We start from the raw sequence: 14,503 nt of genomic DNA on the forward strand, positions 1-14,503 counted from the left end.
CTGCTGCAGGCCGAGTGTGACGTCACAGAGCATGCGGCTGCAGGCCGAGCGTGACGTCACAGATCATGCGGCTGCAGGCCGAGTGTGACATCACAGAGCATGGGCTGCAGGCCGAGTGTGACGTCACAGAGCATGCGGCTGCAGGCTGAGTGTGACGTCACAGATCATGCGGCTGCAGGCTGAGTGTGACGCCACAGGTCATGCGGCTGCAGGCCGAGTGTGACGTCACATAGCACCCAGCAGCACGCCGAGTATGACATCACAGATCATGCGGCTGCAGGCTGAGTGTGATGCCACAGATCATGCTGCTGCACGCCGAGTGTGATGTCACAGAGCACAAGGCTGTGGCCGAGTGTGACGTCACAGAGCTTGCTCCTGCAGGCTGAGCGTGATGTCACATAGCTCGCGGCTGCAGGCCGAGTGTGACGTCACAGATCATGCGGCTGCAGGCCGAGTGTGACGTCACAGAGCATGCGGCTGCAGGCCGAGTGTGACGTCTCAGAGCTCGCGGCTGCAGGCCGAGTGTGACGTCACAGAGCATGCGGCTGCAGGCCGAGTGTGACATCTCAGAGCTCGCGGCTGCAGGCTGGGTGTGACGTCATAGAGCATGCGGCTGCAGGCCGAGTGTGACATCACAGAGCATGCGGCTGCAGGCCGAGTGTGACAAGTCAGAGCATGCGGCTGCAGGCCGAGTGCGACATCTCAGAGCACCCTGCAGCAGGCCGAGTGTGACGTCTCAGAGCTCGCGGCTGCAGGCTGGGCGTGACGTCACATAGCACGTGGCTGCAGGCCGAGTGTGACGTCTCAGAGCACGCAGCTGCAGGCCGAGTGTGACGTCACAGAGCATGCGGCTGCAGGCCGAGCGTGACATCACAGAGCATGCGGCTGCAGGCCGAGTGTGACAAGTCAGAGCATGCGGCTGCAGGCCGAGTGTGACATCTCAGAGCATGCGGCTGCAAGCCGAGTGTGACGTCACAGAGCATGCGGCTGCAGGCCGAGTGTGACATCTCAGAGCATGCGGCTGCAGGCCGAGTGTGACATCTCAGAGCACCCTGCAGCAGGCCGAGTGTGACGTCTCAGAGCTCGCGGCTGCAGGCTGGGTGTGACGTCACATAGCACGTGGCTGCAGGCCGAGTGTGACGTCTCAGAGCACGCAGCTGCAGGCCGAGTGTGACGTCACAGAGCATGCGGCTGCCTGTGACATCACAGAGCATGCGGCTGCAGGCCGAGTGTGACAAGTCAGAGCATGCGGCTGCAGGCCGAGTGTGACATCTCAGAGCATGCGGCTGCAGGCCGAGTGTGACATCTCAGAGCACCCTGCAGCAGGCCGAGTGTGACGTCTCAGAGCTCGCGGCTGCAGGCTGGGTGTGACGTCACATAGCACGTGGCTGCAGGCCGAGTGTGACGTCTCAGAGCACGCAGCTGCAGGCCGAGTGTGACGTCACAGAGCATGCGGCTGCAGGCCGAGTGTGACATCTCAGAGCACCCTGCAGCAGGCCGAGTGTGACGTCTCAGAGCTCGTGGCTGCAGGCTGGGTGTGACGTCACATAGCACGTGGCTGCAGGCCGAGTGTGACGTCTCAGAGCACGCAGCTGCAGGCCGAGTGTGACGTCACAGAGCATGCGGCTGCAGGCTGCCTGTGACATCACAGAGCATGCGGCTGCAGGCTGAGTGTGACATCTCAGAGCATGCGGTTTGCAGGCTGCATATGATGTCACAGAGCATGCGGCTGCAGGCTGAGTGTGACGTCACAGAGCTTGCGGCTGCAGGCTGAGTGTGACATCTCAGAGCATGCGACTGCAGGCCGAGTGTGACGTCTCAGAGCATGCGACTGCAGGCCGAGTGTGACATCTCAGAGCATGCGGATGCAGGCTGAGTGTGACGTCTCAGAGCACGCGGCTGCAGGCCGAGTGTGACATCACACAGCACGCGGCTGCAGGCCAAGTGTGATGTCACAGAGCACGCAGCAGCAGGCCAAGTGTGACGTCACAGAGCACGCAGCTGCAGGTCGAGTGTGACGTCTCAGAGCATGTGGCTGCAGGCCAAGTGTGATGTCACACAACATGCGGCTGCAGGCCGAGTGTGACGTCACAGAGCATGCAGCTGCAGGCTGAGTGTGACGTCTCAGAGCATACGGCTGCAGGCCGCGTGTGACGTCACATAGCACCCTGCAGCAGGACGAGTATGACATCACAGATCATGCGACTGCAGGCTAAGTGTGACGTCATAGAGCATGCGGCTGCAGGCCGAGTGTGACATCACAGAGCATGCGGCTGCAGGCCGAGTGTGACATCTCAGAGCATGCAGCTGCAGCCGAGTGTGACGTCACAGAGCATGCGGCTGCAGGCCGAGTGTGACATCTCAGAGCACCCTGCAGCAGGCCGAGTGTGACGTCTCAGAGCTCGCGGCTGCAGGCTGGGTGTGACGTCACATAGCACGTGGCTGCAGGCCGAGTGTGACGTCTCAGAGCACGCAGCTGCAGGCCGAGTGTGACGTCACAGAGCATGCGGCTGCAGGCTGCCTGTGACATCACAGAGCATGCGGCTGCAGGCTGAGTGTGACATCTCAGAGCATGCGGTTTGCAGGCTGCATGTGATGTCACAGAGCATGCGGCTGCAGGCTGAGTGTGACGTCACAGAGCTTGCGGCTGCAGGCTGAGTGTGACATCTCAGAGCATGCGACTGCAGGCCGAGTGTGACGTCTCAGAGCATGCGACTGCAGGCCGAGTGTGACATCTCAGAGCATGCGGATGCAGGCTGAGTGTGACGTCTCAGAGCACACGGCTGCAGGCCGAGTGTGACATCACACAGCACGCGGCTGCAGGCCAAGTGTGATGTCACAGAGCACGCAGCAGCAGGCCAAGTGTGACGTCACAGAGCACGCAGCTGCAGGTCGAGTGTGACGTCTCAGAGCATGTGGCTGCAGGCCAAGTGTGATGTCACAGAACATGCGGCTGCAGGCCGAGTGTGACATCACAGAGCCTGCGGCTGCAGGCTGAGTGTGACGTCTCAGAGCATACGGCTGCAGGCCGCGTGTGACGTCACAGAGCATGCGGCTGCAGGCCGAGTGTGACGACACATAGCATGCAGCTGCAGGCCGAGTGTGACGTCACATAGCACCCTGCAGCAGGACGAGTATGACATCACAGATCATGCGACTGCAGGCTAAGTGTGACGTCATAGAGCATGCGGCTGCAGGCCGAGTGTGACATCACAGAGCATGCGGCTGCAGGCCGAGTGTGACATCCCAGAGAACGAGGCTGCAGCCGAGTGTGATGTCACAGAGCATGTAGCTGCGGGCCGAGTGTGAAGTCACAGATCTTGCTTCCGTGGGCCGAGTGTGACATCACATAGCACGTGGCTGCAGGCTGAGTGTGACATCTCAGAGCATGCGGCTGCAGGCTGAGTGTGACATCTCAGAGCATGCGGCTGCAGGCCACGTGTGACGCCACAGAGCATGCGGCTGCTGGCCGAGTGTGACGTCACAGAGCATGCGGCTGCAGGCCGAGTGTGACGTCACAGAGCACGAGGCTTCAGTCAAGTGTGACATCACAGAGCATGCAGCTGCAGGCCGAGTGTGACATTACAGATAATGCGGCTGCAGGCTGAGTGTGACGTCACATAGCACGTGGCTGCAGGCCGAGTGTGACGTCTCAGAACATGCGGCTGCAGGCCGAGTGTGACGTCACAGAGCATGCGGCTGCAGGCCGACGGTGACATCACAGAGCATGCAGCTGCAGGCTGAGTGTGACATCACAGAGCACGAGGCTGCAGCCGAGTTTGACATCACACAGCATGCGGCTGCAGGCTGAGTGTGATGTACCAGAGCATGCGGCTTCAGGCTGAGTGACATCACAGAGCATGCTACTGCAGGCTGAGTGTGACATCCCAGAGCATGCGGCTACAGGCTGCATGTGATGTCACAGAGCATGCGGCTGCAGGCTGAGTGTCACATCTCAGAGCACGCGGCTGCAGGCCGAGTGTGACATCACACAGCAAGCGGCTGCAGGCTGCGTGTGATATCTCAGAGCACACGGCTGTAGGCCGAGTGTGACATCACAGAGCATGCGGCTGCAGGCCGAGTGTGACGTCTCAGAGCATGCGGCTGCAGGCCGAGTGTGACATCACAGAGCATTTGGCTGCAGGCCGAGTGTGACATCTTTGAGCATGCGGCATCAGGCCGAGTGTGACGTCTCCGAGCATGCGGCTGCAGGCCAGGTGTGACGTCTCAGAGCACGTGAATGCAGGCCGAGTGTGACGTCACATAGCACGTGGCTGCAGGCCGAGTGTGATGTCACATAGCACCCTGCAGCAGGCCGAGTGTGACGTCACAGAGCACGCCGCTGCAGGCCGAGTGTGACGTTTCATAGCACACGGCTGCAGGCCGAGTGCGACGTCTCAGAGCATGCGGCTGCATGCCGAGTGTGACGTCACAGAGCATGCGGCTGCAGGCCGAGTGTGACATCACAGAGCACGTGGCTGCAGGCCGAGTGTGACGTCACAGAGCATGCGGCTGCAGCCTGCATGTGACAACACAGAGCATGCGGCTGCAGGCCGAGTGTGAGGTCACAGAGCACGAGGCTTCAGCCAAGTGTATTGGAAAAAGGTCTATAGTTAAGTCAAGAAGTATCACATTAGGAAAATTAAATAGCAGGCATATATACTAGGTGACAATAACTGATTATTCAATGATTGTTTCACAAAGCTCATATAACATGTGACAAAAACAGATGGATAAAAAATATTTATATATGTCAATTTTATTAGATAATTTTTGTTTTTTTAGAATTTATCTTTTTTATAAATTTCTAGAAAACAGTAATTCCTAATAGGCCACGTGTGACGTCACAGAGCATGCGGCTGCAGGCCACGCGTGACGTCACAGAGCATGCAGCTGTAGGCCACTTGGCATGAAAGAGAACAAGGCCACAGGTGGAAAGTCACTTTACAGAAGGTAAGGCTGTTTCAACTCAAGGAGGGCGAGGCTGAGTGGGACAGGTGGGGCAATAGGCAAGCTGATGAAAAGCAGCGAGACCCCCAAGACTTTCGATGCCGCTTGGTGCAAACCACCTCTTAATTCACCTTAAGATTAGCGATCAAAATAACGAGGCAGGCGCTGGTAGTTTGAAGGTGAAGAACAAGTTTATTGCTCTAGAGGAGAACACATCACTTCAGACACTGGGGCTATCGTCAGGAGGTGCTCTAACTGCATCTGATTTTGGCTCTTCCTTTTATACAGATTATACCAAATGCATTGTTGTCATGTCAGCCCACCTTTGTTATATCAACATGTTTATACAAGATTTGAGTCCCCACTCCGAGCGTGTTGTCATACAAGCCCCACTGTTATTCTCCACCCACCGGGTCAAACAGACAATATTATGGTATAACAGGGCCTTGCTTCGGGTCTAAAACATGTGAGACCGGCCAGATCTAAGAGTCTGCTCCGTTGATAAAACAGGTTCCATTGTTGGTGAAAACAAGTCTTGCTGTTTGCGGTGCAATAAATCATGTCTTCAAGGGTCATCTTAGTATCTGAAATCTTTGGTTAGTACACAAGTGTGGGGAGGGGAGAAGAATGCAAAAGTTCATAAGTTCATTAGTTATCGAGGACAGGAAGAGGTGGTGGTTTAGCCAAAGGGCGCTAAGGGTTGTTGTGGCAATAGAATGTCTCTTTGAAGATACCATCAAAGGCATGCCTGTTAGTTATGGCCTAAGCACACATACCAGGTTTGGTCAGAGGGCCAGATGGGTGCTAGTGAGGGCAGGGTGAGAAAAAGGTGACCATCAGAATACAAAATGGCTGCGGTTGATTAAAATGACTGCGGCTTATGTTAACGAAAGAACTTTCGCCAGACAAGATGGCGCAGTTAATGTTCATAAATGTCGTTTTGCTTTTAACAGTTGCCCCTTTGAACATAACTAGCCAGCTTGTCAGTCTATTTCGATCTCCATAATGTCCTGTACCTCTTGCTCGTACATTACTCTCATTTTTGTTAGCTGAATGTCCATAGTCTTAGGGCGCAAGGAACTTATGCACAGAGAACACAAAGGTGGTATACAGTGTACACCCAAACAACAACCACATATTGCCAATACTGGGACCAAGAGAATCATTGATATTTTCCAACCCCACTCCTTCAAGATGCCCCAAAGCCAACTTCCAATTGTCCAAGTCTCTATTCCTTGATGGATTTCTGAAGACAGTCTATGGAGATGCTTGATTGCTTCATAGACAAAAGGCGAATTATCCGGTATGTATACACAGCAGCTTGCACCGATGATGCGGCATGCTCCTCCACGATCCGCTAGTACCACATCTAGGACCATACGATTCTGAAGAGCAACCAGACGGACCGCTTGGAGCTCAGCAGTGTTGTTGGTGAGGATGCCAGCTGTGACGTTCAGGGCGGTTTCTACTGCTTGAGACCGATGTCTGATGGCTCGGCTGTTTGCCATCGGACCCCATAGCGGGACGAGTCCTTTTGCTGCGTCGAGGAACTGAGATGCAGCAGAGTCTGCTTGATCAATGTCTTTGGAATGTTTTTCTCGATGGTGCTCTGCAGGGGCTATGTAGGTTGGTGGCAAAATAAAGGCGATGTAGCACGTGCCCCCCCAGTTTCTTGGGAGCCAGATGTAGGCTTTGGTTCCACAGACAAAGTACATATTGGGTGATGCAACAAATGCTGGAGGGTTGGCAGTGTTCAAAGTCTTTACAATGTTACAAGTGCTGTGACCCACATTCTTAGTCCCACGGCCTCCAAAGCAGACAAGGCCAGAGACGTTCACCACAGATAGGGCCACAGTCAATGTTGCAGCAGTTCTTTTCTTTAAGTAGGAAAATGTGGCTCTGTTAGGATTATTAAACACTTGCATTTCCACTTGTTCTTTGGAGGGGACATTCATTGGGAATGTCACATTGGAGGTGTTAGGGCAGAAGGGAGCGGCTGTTCTTCCTGTTTTGTTTAGCCAGAACTTGCTGTAGAATTGACCAATTGTCCCATCGGAAGTGGCATTGTCTTTGTAGCTTTCTTGTAGGAGCATCATCCAGGCAAGGCAAGATCCGTGAACAGAAAAGGGCGAAGGGATGAAAGGGATGGAGTGTTCAGTGGCATGTGGTAACAGGCCACAGACCTAACAGTTAGTGGCATTGGTGGCAAGATTGTGCTGGTACAGCATCTGCACGAAAGAATTAGTCCAGAATTATTTGCGTCGTTCTCGGAGATGTGGCGACAGTGATACCAGGTAGTGTTCTTTCTTGGTGATTGGTTGCATGGTTGGTGACAAAGTTCTGTATGCAGGTGCGTTCTCTTCAATAATCCAGAGTGTAACCATTAGCAGGAGGCAGGAGAGAAATGCGGCTACAAGTGCAATTGTCTTTGTACTGTGCAGTTCAACAGTTTTGGTGTCTTTGCGGTGGCTTTGCAGGTGTTCCGTTTCTTCCATCATCTTCGAGGAGCTCACCAACTGTCAGGACCACAGACTTTTGTCTGGTGCTTTTCCTGGTAGCGTTGTTTGTCTGTGCTACCTATCTGAGACTCTGACTCAGTTAGTGGCCTGGTTGTTGGAGCTCCCCCTTTTTGTCGATCTTAGGTTGTACCCTTCCTTTAATGGCACCGTGGGGTCGGGAAATTCAGACAGTTGTCACGAGGCAGAGCCGTCGAGGCCCCCCAGGGAGGGTGTGTGGGCTTCAAACTCAGATCTCAGGGAATCACACAACAAAACATAAGAACTCAATATCAGCCAGTGACTTTACTTGGAAAAAATCATAAAATATATATTTAATACACATAACATAAAATGCAGCTCTGTTTAATTCGAAGCAGGTCCTTCTAGCCCCTTCCAAACTTGAGAAAAGTCTTTGACACTGTTGAAATCCATATTCAATCACTTCAAACCTCACCTAGTCTGTATGGCCCAGTGACGGCACGCCCCTAGCTCTCTCTAGCCTTTCCCTACTAGAGATCTGGCTCCCTGCCTCTGAGACGGTTGAAAGTTTCAGCCACTTAGGAGGTAGTTGGAGGTGGCACCGTTGAAAGTATCAGTCACTCCTGGCTTCTGCAGGAAGGTGAAGACACTGCTGGAAGTTTCAGTCACTTCCAGCTTATGCCAGCAGGAGGCGACACTGTTGAAAGTATCCCTCACTTCTGGCCTCTGCCGGCAGGGGGAGACACTGCTGGGAGTTTCAGTTAGTTCCAGCTTCTGTCTGCAGGAGGAGACACTGAGATAAAATTCTGTCACTTCTGGCTTCTGCCAGGAGGCTGAGACACTGTTGAACGTTTTAGTCACTTCCAGCTTCCTCCAGCAGGTGGCAACATAGTTAAAAGTTTCAGCCAACTTCCTTTTCCTGCTTCTGCCAGCAGGAGGCGACACCGTTGAAAGTATCAGAAACTTCTGGCTTCTCCCACCAGGTGGAGACTCTGCTGGAAGTTTGAGAAAATTCCAGCTTCTCTCAGCAGGTGACGACACTGCTGAAAGTTTTGGATACTTCCAGCTTCATCCAGCGGGACCTACAGCCACGTAGGACGTAGGTGAATGGAATCAACCCAGCAAGCACCACCCAGGTTTCAAGTAAGCATGGGAGAAAGTAACATTCCCCCAGTGTAATTTGGCAATTACGGGAATTTTGTGTTACTCGTTACGTGGAATTCCGCTGTTACTCTATTTCATGTTATTACGTGCGTAATTAAATGCAAAACCCCTTCCCGCAAGGTTCTTAACCCCAGTGAGGTGCCCAGAGTTGTAATGCAGCCTCACAGGTCAAAGCCTGGTGAAGTCTCATCCAAGGCACCCACTTCCTATTTTTAGTCACAAACAGGGAATCCGCAATGTATTGTTTGCTGCAACCAGCCTGACATGCACACAGGGCCCGACTCCGGTCTCTCTGTACCTCCCTCTCTTCACACACATGTTCGTTCACTCTCTCTCACACACACTTGCTCTTTTTCTCTACCACTTGCTTCTACTCTTGCTTTGTTACTATTGCTCTCTCTTTCATTTGTCCCGCCTTCTACGTTTTCTCTCTCATACAAGACTCTTTCACCTTCACAGCCTCTCGAAAACACTTTCTCTTCTTGCTTTCTCTCCCACCCGCACACTCTTTTTCTGTCACCCTCATACTTGTTCACTCTCACAGTTTCTCTCTTATTCTCTCACACTTTCTTTTCCTCCACCTCTTCTTCCCTTGCTTTCTCTCATTCACACTTTCTCTGAAACACGCAGATAAATGAAATCACTGAGGGCACACACGAGCTTACCCTTTGACCTTCACACATGGTCAGGGTTGGACTGGCCTTTTGAGCAATCAAGACATGAAAGGAGATAGGTCCTTAACGGGACTGAGGTGGGACTGGACCCTATAATTATTATGTATAAACAAAATTGCCCCCTTACTCAATGATTTAATAATTGGAGACTAAATAAACAAAACCGTTTAATCTAGTCCAGTATATTTATTTATACCTTTTTTCTTTGAGAAACTCTTTAAAAAGTTTTTAAATGACAAAGAAAGAATGCACAATCAAAAGATTACAAAAAATTACTAAACCATTAACAAGACACACATCAAAATTATACACAAGAAAAACATCAAATGTTACATCCAACAAACAAAACACATTGCAATATCACAGTTTTGCAATATATTCAACCATTTCATGATCAAAAAGATATATTTCCATGAAGAGAGCCAATTCAGTTATAAGAGCATAGAAGCATGTGGCAATTTTATTTTAAAGCACACTAAATGTCATAGTTAGCTCTTGCTGGATTTGCCGACGCGTTTCAAGTTCGGGCCAAGAGTGTCTAAACTATCATCAGGGTTCTGTTACTTCTGTATGTTTCTAAGAAGTTGACCTTTAGATGGTTTCTATTCATGGACTCAGTCCTTATTTCAGGTCTCAACAGGGGACACCTTCATACAAAATTAATCTTAATTACGATGATTAAGCACTGTGAGGGGCGGAGGAGCGGAGGAATATCTTTTCTTGCCTGCGATCCTGTATCGTGCACCACTGTTGGAAAATGTCGTCTTTTTCCAAAGGTTTCCCGTGTACCTGCAATTTCTTCGGACAGGATACCGCCTCACGCCCCCAAACCACGGCCCCAGCCGGGGCTGCGGAGAATCGGAAATGCCTTTCCTTTAATCCTCGCGTATTCCTATTAGTAATCCGTAGCTCTCTTTCCGAGCGGTCTGCTTCTGCTGTGCACGGACAGTACTTCTCATTCAGTTGCTGTTCGTTTGACAAAGGAATACGCGAGGATTAAAGGAAAGGGGTTTCCGATTCTCCGCAGCCCCGGCTGGGGCCGTGGTTTGGGGGCGTGAGGCGGTATCCTGTCCGAAGAAATTGCAGGTACACGGGAAACCTTTGGAAAAAGACGACGTTTTCCAACAGTGGTACACGATACAGGATCGCAGGCAATAAAAGATATTCCTCCGCTCCTCCGCCCCTCACAGTGCTTATTCATCGTAATTAAGATTAATTTTGTATGAAGGTGTCCCCTGTTGAGACCTGTAATAAGGACTGAGTCCATGAATAGAAACCATCTAAAGGTCAACTTCTTAGAAACATACAGAAGTAACAGAGCCCTGATGCTAGTTTGGACACTCTTGGTCCGAACTTGAAACGCGTCGGCAAATCCAGCAAGAGCTAACTATGACATTTAGTGTGCTTTAAAATAAAATTGCCACATGCTTCTATGCTCTTATAAGTGAATTGGCTCTCTTCATGGAAATATATCTTTTTGATCATGAAATGGTTGAATATATTGCAAAACTGTGATATTGCAATGTGTTTTGTTTGTTGGATGTAACATTTGATGTTTTTCTTGTGTATAATTTTGATGTGTGTCTTGTTAATGGTTTAGTAATTTTTTGTAATCTTTTGATTGTGCATTCTTTCTTTGTCATTTAAAAACTTTTTAAAGAGTTTCTCAAAGAAAAAAGGTATAAATAAATATACTGGACTAGATTTAACGGTTTTGTTTATTTAGTCTCCAATTATTAAATCATTGAGTAAGGGGGCAATTTTGTTTATACATAATACTTTTGAGCAATCAGGCAGTACCTGAAGGGCTGATATGACAGGTCAGTTTGTGGCCCAGTTTGTTTGTTTGTGGGCCCGTTTTATTAGCTAGTGGGCTGTGTTTTGTAGTTTACTGGCATTACCAGAAATGCCATCTGCAGCTACCGCACATGTACGAGGTCTCCCATGCCCTGCAAAACACCTACACAGCGTGTTTGTACAAGACCAAAACTACCCTGATTTGTAAATGTTGATCCTTTTTAGTTCTCGACTCTAGGCGGTGCACATGTGGCTGTCTCGAAGAGAGACATGCTGTATCTACTTTGTGGGCTTACAGCCCGCCCATAGGCTTCCCATTTTATGCATAAACAAGAAAATGTGTGTAGACCTTTTGGTCACCAACTAAAAGTCTAATAACACAGAAAGGAAATTTTCTTGTTTATACTATTGATACCCGGTCCTTTCTGGTTTCTGGGAGACTCTCTTATTTTTTAAGATTCCCATTTTATGCACCATCATTGCTCCATTTTGTGATCTACACATTTGCCAAAGGCATACATACGTCATGCCTCTTCCTGTGTTCAGCCCTCCGGCAGAGCACCGGCCGACTACTGTTAAAAATATGCAGCGGCCATTTCATGCATTGTTTTGGGACTACTTTTTATTTTTGGAAATCAGTGACTACTCCTCCACACGCTAGGAGCTGATCGCTGCTGGTACGGGCTTTTTATGCAGAACATAAAAGATATCTTTTCTATGTAGTGCTTCCTAACGCTGTTTTTATTGAAGCTAACTCGTGGGTTTGGGCTCTGTTCGTAGATCATGTGCTCTGTATTTAAGTGACCTAAGTCAAGGCACACATAAATAACAGCCTTCTAAATACATCTGGAGATACGATTATTAAACATAAAACATGATTTTCAGAATGTGGTCATTTTTAGGTCTCGCCTGTCGATGCGCATGCGCATCGAGCTTGCGAGACTATTGGGGCTTGAACAGTCTTTAAACAACTTGCAAGGAATCGTGGCGATTCCTTGCAGTGCCCGTGAAATTGAAGCTTAATGCGCATGCGCTTAAAAGCGCGTGCACATGCCCCCAGCCGCCTGCCTGCCCCTGCTGCTTTCACACCCTCTCGCCGTCTGTTCCCCCTGCTGCGTCATCAAAGGCTTTCACGGCGGCCGGCCATGCTTTCAGTTTCACTGCCGGCCGGCCGTGTAAAGTGCACTTCAAAGACCGCTCTCCCTGCTCCGCCCCCTGTAAGTGCTCTTGTTTTACTCGTTGACTTGTTTTTCGAACATTTCTCCCACCCGTCTTCCTTCTCTGTAATCCATCCCGCCCCCTCCAGCTACACGTTCTTTGTTTCCCAGCCTCTTGTTTAACTTATCCCATCCCCTTACTGTTTCTTCTACCCTGTCCCTGTTTTTCCTGCCACCTCCTATACGTGCCCCATCCCCCTTCCCCACTACAGAGCGCCCAAAGCAAAGAACCATTTGCCACCCCCTCCCTGCTGCTGCTCTTCCCAGCGCGTGCACTACACCCCCTTCTCCCAACGCTCTCAGCTCCTTGGCGCAGGTCACGGCTGAGCACACAAGCAACAGACCCTCTGTATTGTCCGTTTGATGCTGGCCTCTGGCTTTCCGTCTCACTTGTTATGTTTCATTGCCTGCTTACTCCTGTTTATTTAATCTTTTAAACTATCTACACTTCTAAACTCCTGCTACATTAACGTTTTAAATTACAAATTAAAGCTTCCCCGTGCGTTTTAACCTCTATAGAATCAGAAAGATTTGCCTGCCTGTTTCTTTTATGTTTTCACCTACCTCTCTGTTTATTAAATATCCTCCTTCCCCACATGGTTTCGCAGGTTTGCTGTTAATATAGTTTTACATCATAAATATTTGCTTTCCCGTCCTGGTTCATTTGTGTCCTCCGGCATAAAACCTTTGTCTGCATGTTTCTCTTTAATTTCCACTGCAGCCAGGTAATTTCTCATGTTTCCTGTTGATTTAAACTTTTACATTATAAACATTGTATTTCCGGTTACATGTCCTCCTCCTCACAATACCAAAGCAGTGCCTGCATCTTTTCTTAACTTTGAAGCCTTTGCTGCATCTTTTGTTATTGTTTTTACTACTCTCTGGGCTCTTCAACCACCAATCTGCGCCTCTTCTGTTTATCACGTCATTTGTGCCCTACATATTCATTAAAGATTGACATACCTGCTATGTCGTACGCCCGTTTACTACTAAACATAACACATTATAAATCACAGCCCTTGCCGCCCGGTTTCCACTCCATCCATCCCTCCCCCCACTCCATCATCCCCCCCACTCCATCCATCCATCCCCCCACTCCATCCATCCCCGCACTCCATCCATCCATCCATCCCACTCCATCCATCCATCCATCTATCCCACTCCATCCATCCATCCATCCCACTCCATCCCACTCCATCCATCCATCCATCCATCCCACTCCATCCAACAATCCCCCACTCCATCCATCCCCCACTCCATCCATACATCCCCCCACTCCATCCATCCATCCATTCCCCACTCCATCCATCCATCCATCCCACTTCATCCATCCATCCATCCCACTCCATCCATCCATCCATCCCACTCCATCCATCCATCCATCCATCCATCCCACTCCATCCAACAATCCCCCACTCCATCCATCCATCCCCCCACTCCATCCATCCCCCCACTCCATCCATCCATCCATCCCACTCCATCCATCCATCCATCCATCCATCCCACTCCATCCATCCATCCATCCATCCATCCATCCCACTCCATCCATCCATCCATCCCACTCCATCCCACTCCATCCATCCATCCATCCATCCATCCATCCCACTCCATCCATCAATCCCCCACTCCATCCATCCCCCACTCCATCCATCCATCCATCCCCCACTCCATCCATCCCACTTCATCCATCCATCCATCCCACTCCATCCATCCATCCATCCCACTCCATCCATCCATCCATCCCACTCCATCCATCCATCCATCCATCCCACTCCATCCATCCATCCCACTCCATCCATCCATCCATCCATCCATCCATCCATCCATCCATCCCACTCCATCCATCCATCCCACTCCATCCATCCATCCCCCCACTCCATCCATCCATCCATCCCACTCCATCCATCCATCCATCCATCCATCCATCCATCCATCCATCCCACTCCATCCATCCATCCCCCCACTCCATCCATCCATCCATCCCACTTCATCCATCCATCCATCCCACTCCATCCATCCATCCATCCCACTCCATCCATCCATCCATCCCACTCCATCCATCCATCCATCCATCCCACTCCATCCATCCATCCCACTCCATCCATCCATCCATCCATCCCACTCCATCCATCCATCCCACTCCATCCATCCATCCCCCCACTCCATCCATCCATCCATCCCACTCCATCCATCCATCCCACTCCATCCATCCATCCATCCATCC

General features: G+C 50.5%; 1 protein-coding gene across 1 annotated transcript in view; it reads left to right on the forward strand.

The window, feature by feature from the left end:
* The window catches only part of LBX2 (ladybird homeobox 2), an 82,197-nt gene that overhangs the window by 32,296 nt on the left and 35,398 nt on the right, over positions 1-14,503 (forward strand). The window lies entirely within an intron of this gene.

This window comes from Lissotriton helveticus, chromosome 2_2 (genome assembly GCF_964261635.1).
Source record: "Lissotriton helveticus chromosome 2_2, aLisHel1.1, whole genome shotgun sequence".
Lineage (NCBI taxonomy): Eukaryota > Metazoa > Chordata > Amphibia > Caudata > Salamandridae > Lissotriton > Lissotriton helveticus.